The sequence below is a fragment of the Pinus tabuliformis genome, chromosome 6 (genome assembly GCF_031772625.1).
Source record: "Pinus tabuliformis cultivar Carrire ecotype Pingquan chromosome 6, CPIR1, whole genome shotgun sequence".
NCBI lineage: Eukaryota > Viridiplantae > Streptophyta > Pinopsida > Pinales > Pinaceae > Pinus > Pinus tabuliformis.
The window spans coordinates 850,380,982-850,403,894 of record NC_142292.1 but is presented as its reverse complement, the minus strand read 5'-3'; the positions used below and the strand labels follow the sequence as shown (position 1 = coordinate 850,403,894).

The 22,913-nt window shown below is 39.0% G+C and overlaps 2 pseudogenes; both read right to left on the bottom strand.

Annotated features, from left to right (window-relative positions):
• Window positions 1–15,598: 15,598 nt before the first annotated feature.
• LOC149261558 (uncharacterized protein At4g15970 pseudogene) lies at window positions 15,599–17,239 on the bottom strand (annotated as a pseudogene).
• Window positions 17,240–20,721: 3,482 nt separating this feature from the next.
• LOC149261557 (uncharacterized protein At4g15970 pseudogene) lies at window positions 20,722–21,490 on the bottom strand (annotated as a pseudogene).
• Between the last annotated feature and the right edge of the window lie 1,423 nt (window positions 21,491–22,913).

The following is a 22,913-nucleotide window of genomic DNA, read 5'->3' as shown; positions in this document are numbered from 1 at the left end:
TTCAAGACCCTGAACTGAGCTCGCATATGTTTGGGTTGCGTGGATTGGTTCGTGATTACATACATGACTATTTACTGGATGGTTGTGACCATACCTGAGTCTTCATGGATGGTTGCAACTATACCTTTATCATTCTCTTGGTCTTGTCAATTGGGTGGCTGGGTCCATACCACAGACCACGTTTCATATGTCTTTTGGATGGCTGCACCCATGCCTAGACTACATGTATTTCACTATTAGAGATATCAGTTGTACTTGCGCCTGCAGGTTCTTCCAGGTGGTATTCTAGTTTAGACAGTTTTGTAAAGTATTTCACCCCTCCCACTCTCTTGGGCTTCATGCTTTAGGGGGCATCTTTTACACAGTAATTTGTCACTGTCCTCATCTCAGTCCCTTTGTTGTGTCATACATCAAATAAACATACCCATATATTCCCACTTATGCAAGAACATTAAGAAAATGCTCTCTAATGCTGAAGATTGACCCTTTTTGACTAAGTTCCTACATCGTTGCTAGTAAACCCTTAAAATCTGTGATGGTTCTCTGTCATGCATTGTATCATTGCAACGTCGTCGCTAGTCTCCAGTTCATGACCTGCGATGATCCAGATTTGGCGAATTAGTTCAAACAGTCAGCCTTCTGGATGTTTCTAGAGCTGGTTGTTGGGTCAGTTTGGGTTGCCTTTCTACCTCTAGGATGGTGGTTCCGCCTCTTGTGCAACCGCCCTTAAGGATAAGCTCCCTCTCCCTCATTTCATGGAGGCTCCTCCTCCTATAAAATCACTCACCATTGCTATGATCTGATAGCTTTTTTAACTAGTTCTTTTGGTTGTATAGTGCTGCTAGTGCATTTGAGTTTGGTAAATAGATTTTGTGTGAGTGTGACAACTGTGGGATTGCTAAATAGTTTGCAAGAGGTTGTGCAGTGCCCTTAACCTTGTATTAAAGCTTGTGAGTGAGAGAGAGATTTTTTTGTTTGGGAGACCCATCCTCGAGAGTGAATGCTTGAAGAAACATACTGGTTGGATGTTATAGATCTGATATGAAAATATATGACAATGCAAATAAACCCAGAAACAATAAGATATAAATAGATAGAAATGCTTCTTTATTGATTAAAACCCTTAAGGTAGGGCAACACCATACATTCACTCCTTAAGGAAGGAGAACACTCCACAAGCCATATGCCTGTTCATACAATAATCCTTGACACCCCTCAATGTGGAGTCTCTAGCCTCTATATAGACCTCATACATACAATACCATGGGTCATTACCATGGTTCCCTCAATACCATCTATCTAATACCATGGGCCCCTTACATTATTACTAACTACTTGTGGTCCCTTACATGATACAGGTTAACCACCTTATTTATTACTATGGCCCATCCCATTATTACATTATTCCCTTGGGTACCTCCCTTTGTACCCCATATTATCCCCCCTAGGTATATAACATTCCACCCCCCTTAACATGTTTCATCCCCGAAACATGGGAAGAACACAAATAATAAGATCTACTCAAAAGAGTAGTCCAACGGTACCATACACGTGCATCTAGCCATCGACGAGAAAGGTGAATCCTCGGTCTCGCTGGTGCCTCGCTTGCTTGAGATGGAAGTTGACCGTGGTAGCTCTTCTGTGTTGATATGTAGTAGGTGGATCTTCGCTCCTCTCTATCTGTCATGCGAGGGTTGTTATCCTTGTGGCTAATAGGTTGCCATATTGTTGGTTGTTTTCTTGTGGGGTGATGTGGGTGATGATATGTTGAAGTTTTAACCCACGGTGTCTTTTTCTTTAATTCACCCTGTTAGCTCTGCTACATAATTTGGTTTTTTCTGGGTCAAAGACAATGTGACTTTGTGTTTTTTGCAAAAAAGGGGAGCTTGCAGCAATTCATTTGATCCTTCCCCATTCATTTGATTTATACCCTTATAACTCCCGTTACCTCTGTTTTCCTTCTTCCCTTCTGTCCTCCTTATTCTCCCTTAACCCGTTATTGATGTTTTCCTTTATAATCCTATATAAATCCCATATTAACCCTTTTTCCTAAGGTCCCGGGCACAAAGCTAAACCTATGAAACTATGGTCATATAACCGTGCGCATATGAAAAAGTCCCCAGCCCGCAGCTTTCCCTAGTCACATCACTCCTGGTAACCCTTTACCTTTTCCGCCGTCCGATCATACCTTCGCACAATCCAACGATATACGCTACTCCCGCTCCCGTAATGCACACACACGATAGCCAGCAGGGTAAGCGGTTTCCCACGAGTCACGTCAGCCATGTGGCATGCGATGTATGGGATCGCACCCCCGCTGTACATTAACCGCCTTTCCCCGTAAGCAGTGTGGGGAAACCGCTTACCGCCCACATGTACGTTCCCCACCCACTAACGTCTGCTCACCTTGCTCATGCGATAACCGTTGGATCCGCTGCACCCTGATTTAACGGCTCTCATCTGTCCTCTTCCGTTCTCTCCTGATACTCCCTAGAAAATGATCTCTGCCGTTTATATATGTGATCTGACGGCCCATATTTGTATCCACCCGCTTTCCCTGATAGATCCCTCCGATTCAATCTCTGTCGTCCATCTATAGGATCTAACGACTGTTGTTTACTCCCGGTCCCGCTCATTTTCTCGCCATGAAGTCTACACCACTGACTATTATATGCTGCCAAATATCGAAGGCGATCAGCTACCCTGTACCTGGTGTAGTTATTCCTCAACCAACTGCATTCAACAGACAGCACGGTCAAGGAAAGAAAGTACAGTCTCGAGTAGTTAAACACCTTCAACAGTTATGGACATTTAGTCATACAACATTCCACCTGTTTGAGGAGTACACCAAAGTACTAGTGAATGTCAAATTGATTTATTAAAACACACAGTTTTCCAGCAGAAACCCATATTAGATTGTAAATGTGGTTGGTGGTCCATTATGACCCCTCCATGCATAGCATAGCAGATTTTTTGTAATCAACCTCCATATATACCCAGAAACAAAATGTAACAGGGTTGATGAATGTTATTTTGATGTAAAGTTCAACTTCTGGAGATTGTAACTACTGTGATACCTGTAGCTTCTGGCCTTCATTTTCAGCTAATGCAAGCTTCTTTTGTTGTTAATTGCTCACTTTCCACTTCTTCTTTGTTCCAGGTTGTGCCTGTTATGCATTGTTCATGTGCTCTTGATGTTTAGCATTAGAGGGGCTGTCATTCCACCTTTGTGTTAGGATTTAGTTAGTATTATTGAATATGTATGTAGGTTTCTGTTGTTTTAATGCCAGAGAGCCGTCATCCTGTTTGTGCATTTGAAAATAGATTTGCAGTCCTCTTTACTGGTTGCAGCTGGCCATGATAGGGTCCTGTGCATCTGCTGGTGTGATTAGTATTCTCCATTTCCACTTAATCCTCAAACTATGAGTAATTGGTGGTCTAAAGCCTTGTAGTCTGGGGGTGTTCACCCATGTTTGGGGTTAAGCATAGTAGAAGTGGTTATCTGGCTTGAATATGCATCATTTCCTTCCATTCATCCACCATTTTCCAACATTTTTGTTGAGTTTGTAATGTTCCTGAGCATCTCTGATATACAACCTAGGAGAGTTTCTTGGGGTGATAACATTAATTGGCGCCGTTTCCAGGGAAAGGAGGTTGAAGCTCAGCTTCCCTGGGAGAACAACACAGTGCTAGATTTTGATGATAGACAAGGTCTGGGCACATTTCTGGTTGTAATCATCTATCTAGCGACTCTATTGGAGGAAGACCAACCTTTGGTGACTCCACATTGAAGTTCTGGCTCAGTTTGTGAGACATACTCGAAGAAATCCTCAGAAATCACCAATTGAACCAGTGCCTAACCCTAAGAGGACTGTCAAATCGAAGAAAGCATCACAGAAAGGGGCATCAGGATTAGGTAAGCCTAAGAAATCTCATGCATCTCTGAAAGAAAAAGTTTTTGCTGAAGATATACAGTTTCAAGATTTAGAGCCCAGCATTGTTAATAAGGAAATCTTTTCAGAGATTAATACAACCCCTTGTGCAGTTAGTTCCCCTTTGAATCTCAGTGCAAAGAAAACTTCCCATATAGTCCATAACATCCCTTTGTTTCTGCCATCCATCACATTACTTCCTACCATTCAATCTGCTAGTATCCTTCCACATATCCCAATCATGGCAGGCCAACAAGCACCCACAAAGATAGAAAGAATCGTAGCTGCCAGGTATGGGCCTTTGGTCTTGCATGTTTCTTTAAATCCCATGCATGTGGGAGAATATCAAAAATATATGCCTAAGTTCACTGGCACAGAGGGAGTAACAGCTGAAGAACACCTTCAAGCTTTTTGTAGTTATGCTGATAATTTAGATATAATTGAAAATGATGTGTGGATGAGAGTTTTTGTCTAGAGCCTTGATGGAGAGGCTAGGAAGTGGTTCAGAGAATTACCCCAGAGATCTATAACAGATATTGAAGCATTAGATGATACATTTTTGAAGCACTGGGGAGATAAAAAGGACTTGATGTATTACCATACTGAGTTTGGTAACCTGAAGAGGGAAAATAGGGAATCATTGCCTGATGTTAATAAAAGGTTCAATCGTATGTATAGTAAGATACCAGCCAAGGTAAAGCCTACCCCAACCTCTGCCAAACTCACTTATGCTAATGCTTTTGACTCTGATTTTTGCCTATTATTGAGAGAAAGAAGATGTGCTAGCTGATATGTAGGATGCAACCGTAGAGGTGGAATCCAATATTATGGCTGCAAAAGAGCTCAAAAGTCAAGCTGACAGAAGGAGGTAGAGAGGTCAGGCTTCTACTTCCTCTACATCATCTTCAGAGCCTAAATTAGATAAAATGACTAAGATGATAGAGTCATTGGCTGCTGAAATTTCTAAGCTAAAGGTTGAGCAAAATTAAGGAAAAACAAGGCAGCAGAACACATTTGCTCCAAGAAATCCAAATCCATTCAGAAGAGCAAATGAATAGTTGCAAATTATTCAGAGGGGAAAAGAACCAAATGAAGAACAGAAAGTTAAAGCTCCTTTCCAAAATGTAGTCATGGAGGAGGAACAATTTGAAGATGATGATGAAATTCACTGCATGGAAGATAAAGGTAGTGTTGTTTTTTTGACATTGGCTGCTTATGGAGAATCATTGTTGTAGAAACAAGATGGTCAAGAATGGGATAGAGAAGTTGTCCTACAAATTGAAGAGCAACGAAGATATAACTTGAGGTCAAATGCAAAAAATGTCAAGGATAATCCTGGCCAAAGAGCTGTTGTCCAAACAGAGTCACAGAATATCAGATAGAGAAGACCAGCAGCTGACCCAGTTATCCTAAAAGCTCTGGTTCAAGAGGTAAAAGGTTCTGATAAGTTGCCTTTCTCTTTCAGCTTTGAGTCAGAAGTTCAAAAATTGAAAATATTTGTGCCTCTGGTAGAGTTGTTAAAGAGTGAAGTATTTAGAAAGCATATCCTTAAAGCCCTCGAGCTAGAAACCACACAAACCTCCACTGACTCTGTCAATTTGCAAGATGACAAGCCTGCTATTGTGCTTAGCCCCATGATTGAACCTGCTGATAATAATTCTCCATCTTTTTATGTCTCCTTGACCATTCATGACAAAATCCTCCACAACTGCCTGCTAGATACAGGGGCCAGCCACAATTTGATGCCTAAAGCTGTCATGGAAGAGTTAGGCCTTGATGTCACTAGACCATATCATGATTTATTCTCTTTTGATTCAAGGAAAGTGAAATTCCTAGGATTAATCAAAGATCTGGCCATTACCCTAACTTAGCTACCCATGAAGAGTATGATGATGGATATTGTGGTAGCAGTTGTCCCTCCTAATTTTGGCATGCTGCTGTCCAGAGGATGGATTGAGAGACTAGGCGGGACATTACAGAATGATCTCTCTTATGCCACTATCCCAGTTTTCGGAGGAGAGAGCAGGAGATTGTACAGAGAAGCACAGTTGGCATACATCATCAGTGATGAGAAGAATCCTACTAATCATCCCATATATGTAGTGGACATTGATTTTGGAGTGTGTATTCTCCAAATAGAAGAATATTAGAAGGCCTTAATACAGATTAGGAAACCAGTTCAGGCCTAAGAAGAGCAAGGAAGTCAGGTTTGGGAGATGTTCTTTGATGGAGCATGTTCCAAGGAGACTGCAGGACTAGGGGTGGTGCTAGTATCTCCAGAGAAAGAAAACACACAACTATCTTTTAAGCTTGCTTTTTAAGTCACAAATAACATAGCAGAATATGAAGCTTTGCTATTGGGTCTTAATGCAGCAAAAGACAGAAGAATCAAGAATCTAAAGGTATTTGGAGATGCTAATCTGATCATTCAGCAAGTAAATAAAACATTTCAGGAAAAACACCCAAGGTTGAGAGCATACAGAGATGAGGTACGGAGAATCAGAGACTCTTTTGATTATTTCTGTATTTCATATATCCCTAGAGCCAAAAATCAGCTCGCTGATTCCCTTGCTATGTCTGCTAGTCTATTTTTCCTTCCTATGCCTCCCAGTCTAGTTTATGAAGTCCATATGAAATACAGACCATCCTTGCCTGATAATGTCCATCATTGGAAAGTTTTTGAAGATGATGATGAGATAAATAGGTTTCTACAAGTCATTGATGAGTTTTCTGAAATGAAAATTGACCAAGATAATGAAGCCTTGGAAGAAAACCCCAAATCCCAGCTTAGAAATAAAATTGGTAAAAATAGCATTGTCCAGCTTCCCAGCAATCATATTCCTAAGGGTTTAATTCCTCTTGAAAGACTGTTTGACCAAAATGATGTGCCTTACAAGGCTGCCCAAAAAGAAGACCAATCTGCAGTTTGTAAGCATGATATAGGAAGTCCAGGTCAGCCTAGATACATAAATTTGTCCACTCATCTGTTTGCTGATCAATGTGCTGAATACTGCAAATTAATGAAGCAATTTGCTGATGTGTTTGCCTGGGAGTATAGTGACCTAAAAACTTATGATAAAAGGATTATTCAGCATAAAATCCCTTTAGAGAAAGACACCATTCCTTTCAAACAGAAGCTTAGACCAATAAATCCTATGCTTCTTCCTCTAATTAAAAAAGAAATTAAAAAATTGCTGGCTGCCAAGATCATAGTCCCTCTCAGATATTCAAAATGGGTAGCCAATTTAGTGGTAGTGAGGAAGAAGAGTGGAGAAATTAGACTATGTGTTGATTTTAGAAATTTAAACAAATGCTCAAAGAAAGATAATTATCCCTTACCCAAGATGGAGCATTTGCTGCAGAAGGTCTCAGGAGCCAAAGTAATGTCTTTCTTAGATGGATTTTCAGGTTTTAATCAGATTGCTGTGCATCCAGATGATCAAGAGAAGACTGCATTTACCACTCCTTGGGGTACTTTTATGTATGCTAAGATGACTTTTGGATTGATGAATGTTGGAGCAATCTTTTAGAGAGCTATGGATATAACATTTGTAGGAGAGAAGGATAAATTTGTCCTCATCTACTTTGATGACATAACAGTGTATTTCAGCAACCATCAAGACCATTTGCAGCATTTGAAAAGGGTGTTCTTGAAGTGCAGAAGGTTTGGGATTTCAGTCAATCCTAAAAATTCACAATTTGCTTTAGAAGAAGGCAAGTTGTTGGGACATATTGTCTCTGCTGCAGTTGTTCAAATTGATCCAGAAAGAGTAAAAGCAATACAGACTTTGTCTATCCCAAGATCAAAGAAATATATTCAGTCCTTTCTAGGAAAAATTAACTTTGTAAGGAGGTTTATCCCGAATTTTGCTGAATATGTGAAGCACATTACCTCCATGTTGAAGAAAGGGGTAGAAATCAAATGGACTGATATAGCAAGAAAATCATTTGAGTCTATTAAAAAAGCTATTATGGAGGCTCCCACTTTAATAAGTCTAGATTATAGTAAGGAGTTTCATATATTTTCATTTGCCTCTGAAGATACCATTGCAATAATTTTATTGCAGGCAGATGAAGAAGGTTCAGAACATCCAGTGGCATTTTTCAGCAAGAACTTGAGGGATGCTGAACTGAGGTATGATATTATTGAAAAACAGGCATATGCTCTTATTAAATCCTTGAAAGCTTTCAGAGTTTATATCTTGCATTCAAAGATAATTGCATATGTACCCTCTGCTGCAATAAAAGATGTCTTAACACAACTTGATGCTGATGGAAGAAGGGCTAAATCGATTGCAAAATTGATTGAATTTAATATAAAACTGAAGCCCACCAAGCTTGTCAGAGGTCAGGGTCTTGCCAAACTATTCGCTGAAGAAAATTACAGATCATTGGATATAGATTTCTTGAGCACAATTGCAGAAAATGGTCAAACAGAAGAAAGGGAAGTAGCTGAACCAGACAGAAAACAATCAGTGGCTGAGAATCTAGCTTCATGTGATTGGTATTTTGCAATAATTAATTTCTTGCTGAAGCTAGAAATCCATTTAGGATTTACTCAAAGTCAAGCCAGAACTAGAAAGATTAGGGCAGCTAAATATTGCATTATTGAAAATCTGCTCTATTGGAGGGATCCATCTGGAATTCTTTTAAGGTGTCTGGACAAAGAACAATCAAAAGAAGTTATGCAGCAATTTCATTCCAGCATATGTGGAGGGCACCATTATTGGAAAACTACAGCTCCCATAATTCTCAGAGCTGGGTACTATTGGCCCACTTTATTTTCTGATGTATTTTCTTTTGTTAAATCTTGTGACAGGTGTCAAAGATTTGAAGGAAAACAGCAGTTGAAGTCCCTGCCCCTAAAACCAATACATGCAAAGGGTCATTTTCAGTAGTGGGGTTTGGATTTCATGGGAGAAATCAATCTACATTCGAGTGGCCAGCACAGATGGATATTAGTAGCCACTAATTATTTCACTAAGTGGATTGAAGCAATTCCTACCAGAAAATCTAATCATAATGTGGTCATGATGTTTTTGACAGAGAATATCTTCAGCAGATTTAGTTGTCCACATAAATTAGTCACAGACAATGTAGCAGCCTTCAGGGAAAAGGAATTGGTGGAAATGTGTGATTCAATGGGTATTAGACTTGTTCATTCCACCTCATACTATCCTCAAGGTAATGGTCTAGCAGAATCCTCTAATAAAATCTTGATAAGGATAATTAAGAAGCTGTTAGAGGACAACAAACAGAATTGGGATTCAAAGCTCAAGTATGCACTATGGGCTGACAGAGTGACCATTAAGAAATCCATAGGCAATTCTCCTTTCAGGCTGGTATATGGTACTGAAGCTGTATTACCAATTCAGCTAACTCTCCTTGTCACAAAATTCCTTCAAATAGAACATAATGAGAAAGAAGACATGGCAAAGAGGATCACTGATTTAGCAGAGGTACATCAGATTAGAGAACAACTGGTTGAAAGGGCTGCAACACATTAGAAAAAGATCAAGGATGCCTTTGACAAGAAGGCAAAGATAGATAATTTTCAGGTTGGAGACTTGGTTTTGAAGTGGAATGCATTGAAGGAAAAGAGAGGCAATCATGGGAAGTTTGATGCTTTCTGGACAGGCCCTTTCATTATTTCACAGATTCAAGGGAACAACACCTTCATACTAAAAAATATGGGAGGAGAAGCAGTTTTTGATGGCCCAGTTAATGGGCATTTTTCTGAAAAATTATGTGGTTTAAGGTCTATGGCCTTAAAAGTTGTAAATATTTTGTTTTTATCAGTTTTGAGTAGGCAAAGTAGACTCCATGCCCAATGGAACACTAGAAATTTTGGCTAATTTGTTTTCAGCTGGAAAGACATTAATCTGCAGGTTCTTGAGACCTCACAGGGAGGATCTCATCCCCAGAAGGAGCCAGTGTTAGCTCTGCTACATAATTTGGTTTTTGTCGGGTCAAAGACAATGTGACCGTGTGTTTTTTGCAAAAAAGGGGAGCTTGCAGCAGTTCATTTGATCCTTCCCCATTCATTTGCTTTATACCCTTATAACTCTCGCTACCTCCATTTTCCTTCTTCCCTTCCGTCCTCCTTATTCTCCGTTAACCCATTATCGTTGTTTTCCTTTATAATCCTATATAAATCCCATATTAACCCTTTTTCCTCGGGTCCCAGGCGCAAAGCTAAACCCATGAAACTATGGTCATATAACCGCGCGCATATGAAAAAGTCCCCGGCCCGTGGCTTTCCTTGGTCACATCACTCCTGTTAAATCTTTACATTTTCCGCCTTCCGATCATACCTCCTGCATGATCCAACGATATACGCTGCTCCCACTCCCGTAATGTGCACATGCGATAGCCAGCGAGGTAAGCGGTTTCCCGCAAGTCATGTCAGCCACGTGGCATGTGATGTATGGGATCGTGCCCCCGCTGTACATTAACAATCTTTTCCCATAAGAGGTGCGGGGAAACCGCTTACCGCCCACATGTACATTCCCCGCCCGTTAACATCCACTCACCTTGCTCATGCGATAACCGTTAGATCCACTGCGCCCTGATCTAACAGCTCTCGTTTGTCCTCTTCTGTTCTCTCCCGATACTCCCTAGAAAACGATCTCCGTCGTTTATATATGTGATCTGATTGCCCACATTTGTCTCCACCCGCTTTCCCCGATAGATCCCTCTGATTAAATCTCTGCCGTCCATCTGCAGGATCCAATGGTTGTTGTTTACTCCCGGTCCCGCTCATTTGCTCGCCATGAAGTCTACGCTACTAACTGTTCTCTACTGCCGAAGATCGAATTTGATTAGCTACCCTGTACCTGGCGCAGTTATTCCTCAACCAACCGCATTCAACGGACATCACGGTTAAGGTAAGAAAGTATAGCCTCGAGTAGTTAAACACCTTCAACAGTTATGGACATTTAGTCATACAACATTCCACCTGTTCAAGGAGTACACCAAAGTACCAATGAATGTCAAATTGATTTATTAGAACACACAATTTTGCAGCAGAAACCCATATTAGATTATAAATGTGGTTGGTGGTCCATTATGACCCCTCCACACATAGCATAGCATATTTTTTGTAATCAACCTCCATAAATACCCAGAAACAAAATGTAACAGGGTTGAAGAATGTTATTTTGATGTAAAGTTCAACTTCTGGAGACTGTAACTACCGTGATACCTGTAGCTTTTGGTCTTCATTTTCAGCTAATGCACGCTTTTTTTCCTATTAATTGCTCACTTTCCACTTCTTCTTTGTTCTAGGCTGTGCCTGTTATGCATTGTTCATGTGCTCTTGATGTTTAGCATTAGAGGGGCTGTCATCCCACCTCTGTGTTAGAATCTAGTTAGTATTATTGAATATGTATGCAGGTTTCTGTTGTTTTAATGCCAGAGAGCTGTCATCCTATCTATGCATTAGAAAATAGATTTGTAGTCCTCTTTACTGGTTGCAGCTGGCCATCAAAGGGTCCTATGCATCTGCTGGTGTGATTAGTATTCTCCATTTCCACTTAATCCTCAAACTATGAGTAATTGGTGGTCTAAAGCCTTGTAGTCTGGGGGTGTTCACCCATGTCTGGGGTTAAGCATAGTAGAAGTGGTTATCTGGCTTTAATATGCGTCATTTCCTTCCATTCATCCACCATTTTCCAACATTTTTGTTGAGTTTGTAATGTTCTTGAGCATCTCTGATATACAACCTAGGATAGTTTCTTGGGGTGATAACACACCCTTTACTGGAGCCTAACTGTTATCTGGTGCATGTTGTGGTGCTTGTTCTAGTGTCTTATCTTCCAATATTACTTCAACCACTGAGCCCTCATCTGATGTATCAACACCTGTAACCTTTTCTGCTTCAGCCTCTATTTGTGTTTGATTGTTGATCATCAAAGGCTCATCATTTGAGATGTCAGTCCCTGGAACATCTTCTGCTTCAGCCTCCTTGGACTTTACCTGTTTATTAATGGAAATATCCTGTAATGTAATTATCTTATTTTTATACCAGAGCTTCAAGAATTTCTTCTGTACATTAATATTGATAGTACCCACTGATTTCATCCAAGGGTATCCTAAAATAACATCCATGTTATCCATATCTGATGCATAAAAATCACCATGCAACATATAGTTATCCATAGAAAGCTTCAAATCCTTATAAACTTGAATATCCTCATCATCAATCTGTGTGTTTTCAATGTGTTTGTCTAGAACTTGCAATTTTTTTGCCAAATTAACATTGATAAAATTATTCTTACAACTAGGATTTATAGACACAATGATCTTCTCATTCTGAATCAATCCATGAACCTGCAATAAGGAGACACCCATAGAAAATAACCCCTTACATGTCTCATTCTCATTTTTTCTAGCCCGATACCTTTTTTCTAAAATGACTTTCAAATTTTGCATCTGAAAGTTTGGTCAACTGCTTGTTGTCAATTGAGAACCACCACTTGGCAGCCTCATCTCTGAAATTAAGCCACACTAAATCCTTCCAATTTTTTTCCCATACTAGTTTTTTTTGTTTTATGTATTCTTCAATAGTAGGACCATTATCTCTTCCTGTAAAACATATAACCACCATGAAGAGGGTTTTGAAAAAAATTCACTTGGCGAAAATTTGAAATGGCCACAATTCCGTCAATATTGCTCAGAATCCCTATTATGACCTATTTTCAGAAACGAAAAAACCATTTTGCATCTTCCCATGTGGTAGAAATCCCGATCTAGGCACTAGAATTGCCGATCCACACTGCAACTGTCCCAACGTCACAAAAAATACTGAAAAATAGCTGATTTTAAATCAACGATATCTCCCTCATCTAGACTCCGATTTGATTGATTTTTTTTTTGAAATCAAGTATTTTTCACAAAGAATCTAGATCTATAATTAGATTCTACATATTTTTCACCACGACGTCCAGATCTGCACCACAAACTCGCTGCCCCCAAAAATTGTTTGCAACACCACTGATTTTTAGATCAGTGATATATCCTTCATCCGAACTCTGATTCAGCCAATTTTTTTTTTTTTTTGACATCGAGTATTTTTTCACAAAAAATTTAGATCTGCAATTATATTTTATATATTTTTCCCAAAACGTACAGATATGATTTGCAAACTCGCCGCCCCAGAAAGTTCCTGCAAAAAATTAAAAAAAATTCTCCACTTTTGCCGAAGAAAGTGCTCTGATACCACTTGTTATAGATCTGATATGAAAATATATGAAAATGCAAAGTAACCCAGAAACAATAAGATAGAAATAGATAGAAATGCTTCTTTATTGATTAAAACCCTTAAGGTAGGGCAACACCATACATTCACTCCTTAAGGAAGGAGAACACTCCACAAGCCATATGCTTGTTCATACAATAATCCTTGACACCCCTCAATGTGGAGTCTCTAGCCTCTATATAGGCCTCATACATACAATACCATGGGTCATTATGATGGTTCTCTCAATACCATCTATCTAATACCATGGGCCCCTTACATTATTATTAACTACTTGTGGTCCCTTACATGATACAGGTTAACCACCTTATTTATTACTATGGCCCATCCCATTATTACATTATTCCCTTGGGTACCTCCCTTTGTACCCCATATTAACCCCTCTAGGTATATAACACTGGACCCTCCGAGAAGGCTTGCCATGTCAAGACTTGGTTGTAAGTTTTGCTCTTGATTTATTATTAATACAATTAATGATGATTTCCTATGTCTTTTATGTAATTTACTTGATAGCTCATGACTTCTTGACTTTATGAGTAAATAGATCATTGTTGTTCTTGGTTACGTGCTCTGTTGTTTTCTTGTGGTGTTTTAGGTTGATTGCTCATTAAGGAGAAGGAAACGGAAGCTGGAGTAGCGCAACAAAACTTCATCAACCACCGATTTCAGGTAGGCCTCCAATGATGACTATTTAAGGGAATCAATTGTTGTTTTGTCTTTGCTGTGACTAGACCCACTCTAGGGCTAGAGGGGTTGCCTCTGTTCGCAAAGGGAACACTTTCCTACTTCACACTTTGTTAGATAGAACCCATTGCAGGGCTTGGAAAGAGGATTACCATTGAAGTTTTTTAGGTCGTATTCACTCTTCTATAGTAGTTTAACGATGTAGGGTCCATGCTAAAGGGGTTCTAACTTACCAACTCTTAAGATCATAAACCAAAACTAGCTCACCTTCTAAAACTATGCATGATCAAATGGACTAATCATACTATGATTTGATGTGTTTCTTATAAATTTCATTGGCACGTGAAACATTGAGATAGGAACATGTTAGGGCCTAGATTTGCCTCACGCTGAAAAGGAAAGCTTCTAGGTTCAACATCAAACCATGCTCAGCCTCGTAGCTAGCCCTATGAGGACAGGAGAGGGCTCTCTCCGGGTCAACCTCAGTAAAAATAAACAATAGGGTCTAAGATGACTCAAAATGGGAAACTGATTTTAGGCTAGTAAATAAATATGAAGAGGTAGTTTAATAAATGACTGAGTTTTCAGGGCTGTATGGGACAAAGGATAGGATGAGCTGAGAAATTAAATCAAAGACACAGAGTGTTTCATGAGGCAAGTTAGGTAGAAAATTTAGCAATCAAAGTTAAAATAATATGGAGTGGAAAGACTGTTGATAGGCTAAAAAGGGCATATATAATGAATCCTTTTCAGACAGAAGAAGAAATACAAAGCAGGAATGCCTTCCCAAGACAGAGTAGTGAACTGGATTCCACCTTTCTTAATTAAAAGCATTCAACTAGAAATGATTATGAATGAATTGTAAAAAATAACAAAATACATATGAAACAGAAAGGAAAGACATATGCTAAACTCACACCACATGAATCTCATAAATCAGAGCTGCAACATTTCATTAATTCTCTGTTAAAACTGTACAGTGAAGCGCTGATTTCTTCCACCCCCTTTTCCCAGAACTCCAACCCTTTAGCAATGATTTACAATACAATAAATAGACTCAATATGTGGGAAAACAGATCGATGAAAATAAGGAATAGTTTAATCATCATTAACAAACTGAAGCTGAAGAGCCAACCACTTGTTCTGAAAAGGAGCAGCGTTACATGCGAAATTTGTTTGACGACCAATAAGTAGGCAGAACCTGTAGCGCAGACCTTCTAAGTCATAACTGAAGTCAAAATAGGTAATTGAATCCTATTCCTTTGCTAAATTTTGAGCCTAGAATCGTGTAGTTACTGATTTCAGGCCTAAAAACTCTATTTCTTGAATGCCACTTGGCACATTCCTACACAACTGCCCTCAAATCTCTGGAGATGCGTTTGCCACTTTACAGAAATTGGGAAAAGGTATCTAACATTTTAATGCTAAAATATGGGTCAAATCCGCCACATATGATCTTTAGATCTGAAGATGAATCGAATGCCCAAGTATTGCAATGACTGCATTCACTTTACACAATGCCTCGGTGAGTTTTCTGTACAAGGATCCTGATCTAGATATCGCTGTAAATATAATAGATCTTGCACATCTGTGTAGAATTGGAAATGAGCTCTCCATAATTCTCAATAAAATCCATCTCAGACAATACGTTAATGTGTAGTAGCAACATGGTTGTCAAAGACAACAACAGAACTTACTAGTCACGTTTCAAAAATTTCACCTTCTACCTGCAGTGCCTTCGAATTTTCCAGGTCAGTGTCTGCAATCTCTTCTGTTGGAAAGTCATGGACTGAAAATGTTTCCAATCTGCCAGCATTAACCTCAAATCCTGAAGCTTGTTTCTCAGTTCATAGCAGCAATTTGCATGCATGGTGCAAACCTTGTGTGAAATCTTCACAAATCTACCAAAATAAGATGCGTCCAAGGACCTCAACTTCAATCCTACTCCACTTATAGCATCTTCATATTTGATATTATTTAGCACATCTTAATCATGTTTTCCAGGATACAATTCTCGTGACATGTACCAATACCTGTAGAATTCTACTGTCCGGTTATTTGATTTTACATAGTTCCCATTGGTGCTGTTCTTCAACTCTGTAGGGCTGCTAGTGAAATGGTCACAAGCAATTTGAAAATCTACATTTGTGAAACAAAGTTATATCCCATTGCAAGCACAGTCCGCCGAAAATCGATTCTCCTCCACATCATCTTTAAATAATCATCTGTCATGAAAATCTTCTCACTAGCGAAGTCAACTCCATCAGTCTTGAGAACAAAGCAGTGAGCATGGATGGACATGCACCGATCATAAGCCTTTTGATCCAAAGCCACTATAATTAAATGATCCAAAAACAGCTAATTCCATCCCCTAACCGAAAGCTCTCCAAGAAAAGATCAATCATGGAATTTGGGGTTGTCCATGCCTGATTTAACGTGGTGATTATAACTGTCTTATCAACCATAGTAGCCTTTTGCTTTAGCATATTCAGCATTATGAAGCAGAGGAGCCAAGAAAATTGGAGATTTGACGGAGGCAATGAGAAATTTGGAGTAGCAGCTCTGTGCGCCACATGCACACCAAATGCGCCGCGTCGGCTCTGTGCGCCGTGCTCGAGCAAATTAACACAATCAATTTCTGCCCAATGCGCCACGTTTCGTGGATGCGCCGCGCCTTCCTCCCATGCGCCGTGCGCACTTGTAAACACAGTCTCAGCTTCAGAATTACAAGTTTTTCCCTCTCTCCTCTAAACTTCGACTTCAATTGACTTCTTGAATGCAAATGGCATTAAGAAACATTGAAATCTCTTCAAAAGACATGGATTTGATTTTCTCTTTGTAAAGACCCACTTTGTAATGTTTCAAAATTGACATTTCTTCACCTTTAATACAACTTTGTTCTTTCAAATTTCCTTTTTGATTTTTGGCTTGAAATAATGTTTTCTTGGTTGATTTTTACAAGGATGGTGGCGTCGGATTTCGACAAAGGATGACCAAAGGCTGCATTTGAAGTACCCCATGGCGGAAAACTTTAAAATTACAAATTTATTACAAACATTAAAATTTGACGATTTCTTCTTCAAAACTTTGTTTTGAAGAATAAACATCCTTGAATATGATTAATGATGAAAGTCTTGAAATAAAAACTTATTGAAGACATCCTCATGGCCTGCGGGCATTATTTGATATTCTGAAGACAAACCCTAGACCTAGAAATTGAAAAGACTCTTTCTGACCAAAATAGTATCTATGACTGTAAATGACTGAAATCAACTTTCGATGAGCTTTGATAAATTTTGACCAACCCAGCAAGTACAATCATGAGGGAAATGAGTGAATCAACCCTTCCATCAGATAATGCCATGTCCCTAGAGAAATGCAACTGAGTGAATCGAGCGAGACACCTAAAAATGAAATGCAATAAGAGAAATGATCTCTGATGGAGGGATGTAAAGACCGACTCCAACATTGGCTCCAATGGGTATGGTAGCTCCCTGGAGGTGCCAAGAACGACAGATCTTTGGGAGAGCAGACAGTGCCTTCATCTATTGGGCTATGGAGTCCAAATCAACACCAGAATGTTAACTGATTTACTGACTGAAAATTTGATTCAAACTAACTCGATGCAAACTGAAATGACTGAAAAAACTTGACTCTAACAAAATAATTCAAAATACTAAAACCTGAACTTAAAACTTAAAGCTTGATGGCAGTACATGACCACCTGTGTTTCTTACAAGACAATATATCATCAAAATATATCAAAATGCCAATGTAACCAATGAAGCTGATGCCTTCCTCACTGATTCTCCCGATCAAATCTTCTGGTCAACAACATATACTGGTAACTGGGCATCCAAAAACATAATTGACTATGATCTCCTTCATCACTGAACACTGCAATAATCACCTTCACTGCTGACTGCAACAGATTTGCCAGCGGATCTTGAAAAACATAAAGTCTTTCCTCCTGCTGAAAAAACAAGGAGTCGTTTTCTTTTGATTCTGATCTTCCTTCATAATGTACTTCAGTAAAAGCATGTTCCTGGTCCTCAAAAAATTCTGAACTAGTAAATAAGCAGATTTCCTCTTCAAAGAACATTTTAAAACATGAGACATATGAAGAAGAATCTGAAAGGTAGTCCGGAATGTTCTGATCTTCTGTAGTCTGAATATATTTTTGATCTTCATATGATATGACAGCCAAATTCTCATTACATTCATCAATCATGAGAAAAGAAACTTCAAATGTTTCTTGAAACCCAACACTATCATTTCTATCATCTACCATAAATTCATCCAAAGAAACTTTTTCACTTACTTGAACAAAGATCTCATCTTGTTGTTCATGAACTGACTGGATTACCTCTTTATGAAGGCTTTGTTCTGATGTCATGAGAACATTTGGATCCATAACTCTGTCTTCTTCATTTGAGGCAGCCTCAACAATGCAACTCTCTTTTATGAGATCTGGAACAACATGTTTTTCCTCATCACAACTTGTCTCTCGATCTGATTTATCATCATCATCTAAGATTGGAACATCATTTTCCTACGTATCATCCTTTATTTCAACCAGATCTGAAATAAAACTTCTTCTCTCATCATTTTCAGCAATATGGAAGTATTCAACCTGCTGATCTTGATAAGTATCCTCTAAGATGTTTGTGTGCTGTTGAAACATATTTCATACAGGGCTTCCATGATCTCTTCATCCATGAAATTATCATCTTCATAATATTTTTCAAAGCTTTCAATAAAACCATAAGCATGTTTGCAACAGTCCTGAACTAAATATAATGATGGATAAGAGTCTTTATATCTCTCCAAGAACATGACATGAAAATCCTTTAAATAGTAAATAGAAGCAGGCGCCAAATTTTCATACCAAGATTGGGCTTCACCTTCCAGAGTGCCCAAGAATATCTTCATCAAGCAATCTTCAGGAAAATCAACCTTCAACTTACGAATATGCATGTGAAATCTAACCAGATGCAAAGCAACATCCTTCCTACCATCATTTTTAAACGTAGGCAAATTCCTTTACCAATCTACCTTCGGAATTTTATTTGGAAAGCCTGGAATGTGATATCGGCTCATGGGAGCCTATCTTCTTGCAACCCATTCCATCTTGAAAATTGCAAAGCTACTGATCTCTCTGCAGTGGAGTCACCATGAAGCATTGATTGCTAGATTTTTCAGTGAATGGAGTCGCTAGGTGAATGATTTCAGCCTTGCGGTGTCTGATCATTGTCCACCATCAACCATCAGATCTAACTTGAAACATGTACTGGGGCAATTTACAAGTCATGTGTCACAATTACAAGCTAGACCGGAGATTGATTGAAGCAGCGTTTATCTACTTGCGCTAATGCAAAGCAAAAGCGTTTCGAAGGCTACCTGGCATAACTTCAGGCTCCGTCTGTAGCTCATAAAACAAATGACATCAACAAGCAAACCATTTTCTTCCCCAATACGGTTGCCACTATGTTAGAGCCTAGATTTGCCTCAGGCTGAAAAGGCAAGCTTCTATGTTCAACATCAAACCACGCCCAGCCTCGTAGCTAGCCCTACGAGGACAGGAGAGGGCTCTCTCCAGGTCAATCTCAGTAAAAATAAATAATAGGGTCTGAGATGACTCAAAATGGGAAACTGATTTTAGGCTAGTAAATAAATATGAAGAGGTAGTTTAATAAATGACTGAGTTTTCAGGGTTGTATGGGACAAAGGACAGGATGAGCTAAGAAATTAAATCAAAGACACAGAGTGTTTCATGAGGCAAGTTAGGCAGGAAATTTAGCAATCAAAGTTAAAATAATATGGAGTGGAAAGACTGTTGAGAGGCTGAAAAGGGCATATATAATGAATCCTTTTCTGACAGAATAAGAAACACAAAGCAGGAATGCCTTCCCAAGACAGATCAGTGAACTGGATTCCACCTTTCTTACTTAAAATCATTCAACTAGAAATGATTATGAATGAACTGTAAAACATAACAAAATACATATGAAACAGAAAGGAAAGACATATGCTAAACTCACACCACATGAATCTCATAAATCAGAGCTGCATCATTTCATTAATTCTCTGTTAAAACTGTACAGTGAAGTGCTAATTTCTTCCACCCCCTTTCCCAGAACTCCAACCCTTTACAAATGATTTACAATACAATAGATAGACTCAATATGTGGGAAAACAGATCGATGAAAATAAGGAATAGTTTAATCATCATTAACAAACTAAAGCTGAAGAGCCAACCACTTGCTCTGAAAAGGAGCAGCATTACATGTGAAATCTGTTTGATGACCAATAAGTAGGCAGAACCTGTAGCGCAGACCTTTTGAGTCATAACTGAAGTCAAAATAGGTCATCGAATCCTATTCCTTTGCTAAATTTTGAGCCTAGAATCGTGTAGTTACTGATTTTAGGCCTAAAAACTCTATTTCTTGAATGCCACTTGGCACATTCCTACACAACTGCCCTCAAATCTCTGGAGATGCATTTGACACTTTACAGAAATTGGGAAAAGGTCTCTAACATTTTAATGCTAAAATATGGGTCAAGTCCGCCACATATGCTCTTTAGATCTGAAGATGAATCGAATGCCCAAGTATTGCAATGACTGCATTCACTTTACACAATGCCTCGGTGAGATTTTTGTACGAGGATCCTGATCTAGATATCGTTGTAAATATAATAGATCTTGCACATCTGTGTAGAATTGGAAATGAGCTCTCCATAATTCTCAATAAAATCCATCTCAGACAATACGTTAATGTGTAGCAGCAACATGGTTGTCAAAGACAACAACAGAACTTACTAGTCACGTTTCAAACATTTCACCTTCTACCTACAGTGCCTTCGAATTTTCCAGGTCAGTGTCTGCAATCTCTTCTGTTGGAAAGTCATGGACTGAAAATGTTTCCACTCTGCCAGAATTAACCTCGAATCCTGAAGCTTGTTTATCAGTTCATAGCAACGATTTGCATGCCTGGTGCAAACCTTGTGTGAAATCTTCACAAATTCACCAAAATAAGATGTGTCCAAGGACCTCAACTTCAATCCTACTCCCCTTATAGCATCTTCATATTTGATATTATTTAGCACATCTTAATCATGTTTTCTAGGATGCAATTCTCGTGACATGTACCAATACCTGTAGAATTCTACTGTCCAGTTATTTGATTTTACATAGTTCCCATTGGCGCTGTTCTTCAAATCTGTAGGGCTGCCAGTGAAATGGTCACAAGCAATTTGAAAATCTGCATCCGTGAAAACAAAGTTATATCCCATTGCAAGCACAGTCCGCCGAAAATCGATTCTCCTCCACATCATCTTTAAATAATCATCTGTCATGAAAATCTTCTCACTAGCGAAGTCAACTCCATCAGTCTTGAGAACAAAGCAGTGAGCATGGATGGACATGCACGATCACAAGCCTTTTGATCCAAAGCCACTATAATTAAATGATCCAAAAACAGCTAATTCCATCCACTAAATGAAAGCTCTCCAAGAAAAGATCAATCATGGAATTTGGGGTTGTCCATGCCTGATTTAACGTGGTGATTATAACTGTCTTATCAAACATAGTAGCCTTTTGCTTCCAAGTTAGCATATTCAACATTATGAGGCAGAGGAGCCAAGAAAATTGGAGATTTGACGGAGGCAATGAGAAATTTGGAGTAGCAGCTGTGTGCACCGCGCGCACACCCAATGCACCGTGTCGCCTCTGTGCGCCGCACTCGAGCAAATTAACACAATCAATTTCTGCCCAATGCGCCGCGTTTCGTGGATGCGCCGCGCCTTCCTCCCATGCGCCGCGCGCACTTCCAAACACAGTCTCGGCTTCAGAATTACAAGTTTTTCCCTCTCTCCTCTAAACTTCGACTTCAATCGACCTCTTGAATGCAAATGGCATTGAGAAACATTGAAATCTCTTCAAAAGACATGGCTTTGATTTTCTCTTTGTAAAGACCCACTTTGTAATGTTTCAAAATTGACATTTCTTCACCTTTAATACAACTCTGTTCTTTCAAATTTCCTTTTTGATTTTTGGCTTGAAATAATGTTTTCTTGGTTGATTTTTGCAGGGATGGTGGCGTCGGATTTTGGCAAAGGATGACCAGAGGCTGCATTTGAAGTACTCCATGGCGGAAAACTTTAAAATTACAAATTTATTACAAACATTAAAATTTGACGATTTCTTCTTCAAAACAGAGTTTTGAAGAAGAAACATCCTTGAATATGATTAATGATGAAAATCTTGAAATAAAAACTTATTGAAGACATCCTCATGGCCTGCGGGCATTATTTGACATTCTGAAGACAAACCCTAGACCTAGAAACTGAAAAGACTCTTTTTGACCAAAATAGCATCTATGACTGTAAATGACTGAAATCAACTTTCGATGAACTTTGATAAATTTTGACCAACCCAGCAAGTACAATCATGAGGGAAATGAGTGAAGAAACCCTTCCGTCAGATAATGGCATGTCCCTAGCGGAATGCAACTGAGTGAATCGAGCGAGACACCTAAAAATGAAATGCAATAAGAGAAATGATCTCTGACGGAGGGATGTAAATACCAACTCCAACAGAACAAAGGGTATTTATCCTTGACTGAGGTATCATGTGCCATAGATGAATTAAAGGACCTAACATTGCATAATGTTGTACAATTGTTCCTTCCAAAAATCAATTTTTCCATGGGTTTGCTCCAGAGTGTGCATGGCTTGGAAAGAGGATTACCATTGAAGTTTGTTAGGTCGTATTCACTCTTTTGGAGTAGTTTGATGATGTAGTTTCCATGCTAAAGGGGTTCTAACTTAATAACTCATAAGATCATAGACGAAAACCAAATCACCTTCTAAAAATGTGCATGATCAAATGGACTTATCATACTATGCTTTGATGTGTTTTTTATAAATTTCATTGGCACATGCAACATACAAAGGGTGTTTCTACTTGACTAAGGTATCAAGCACCATAGTTGAATTGAAGGAACTGACAATGCATATGGAGTACAAGAATTCCTTTG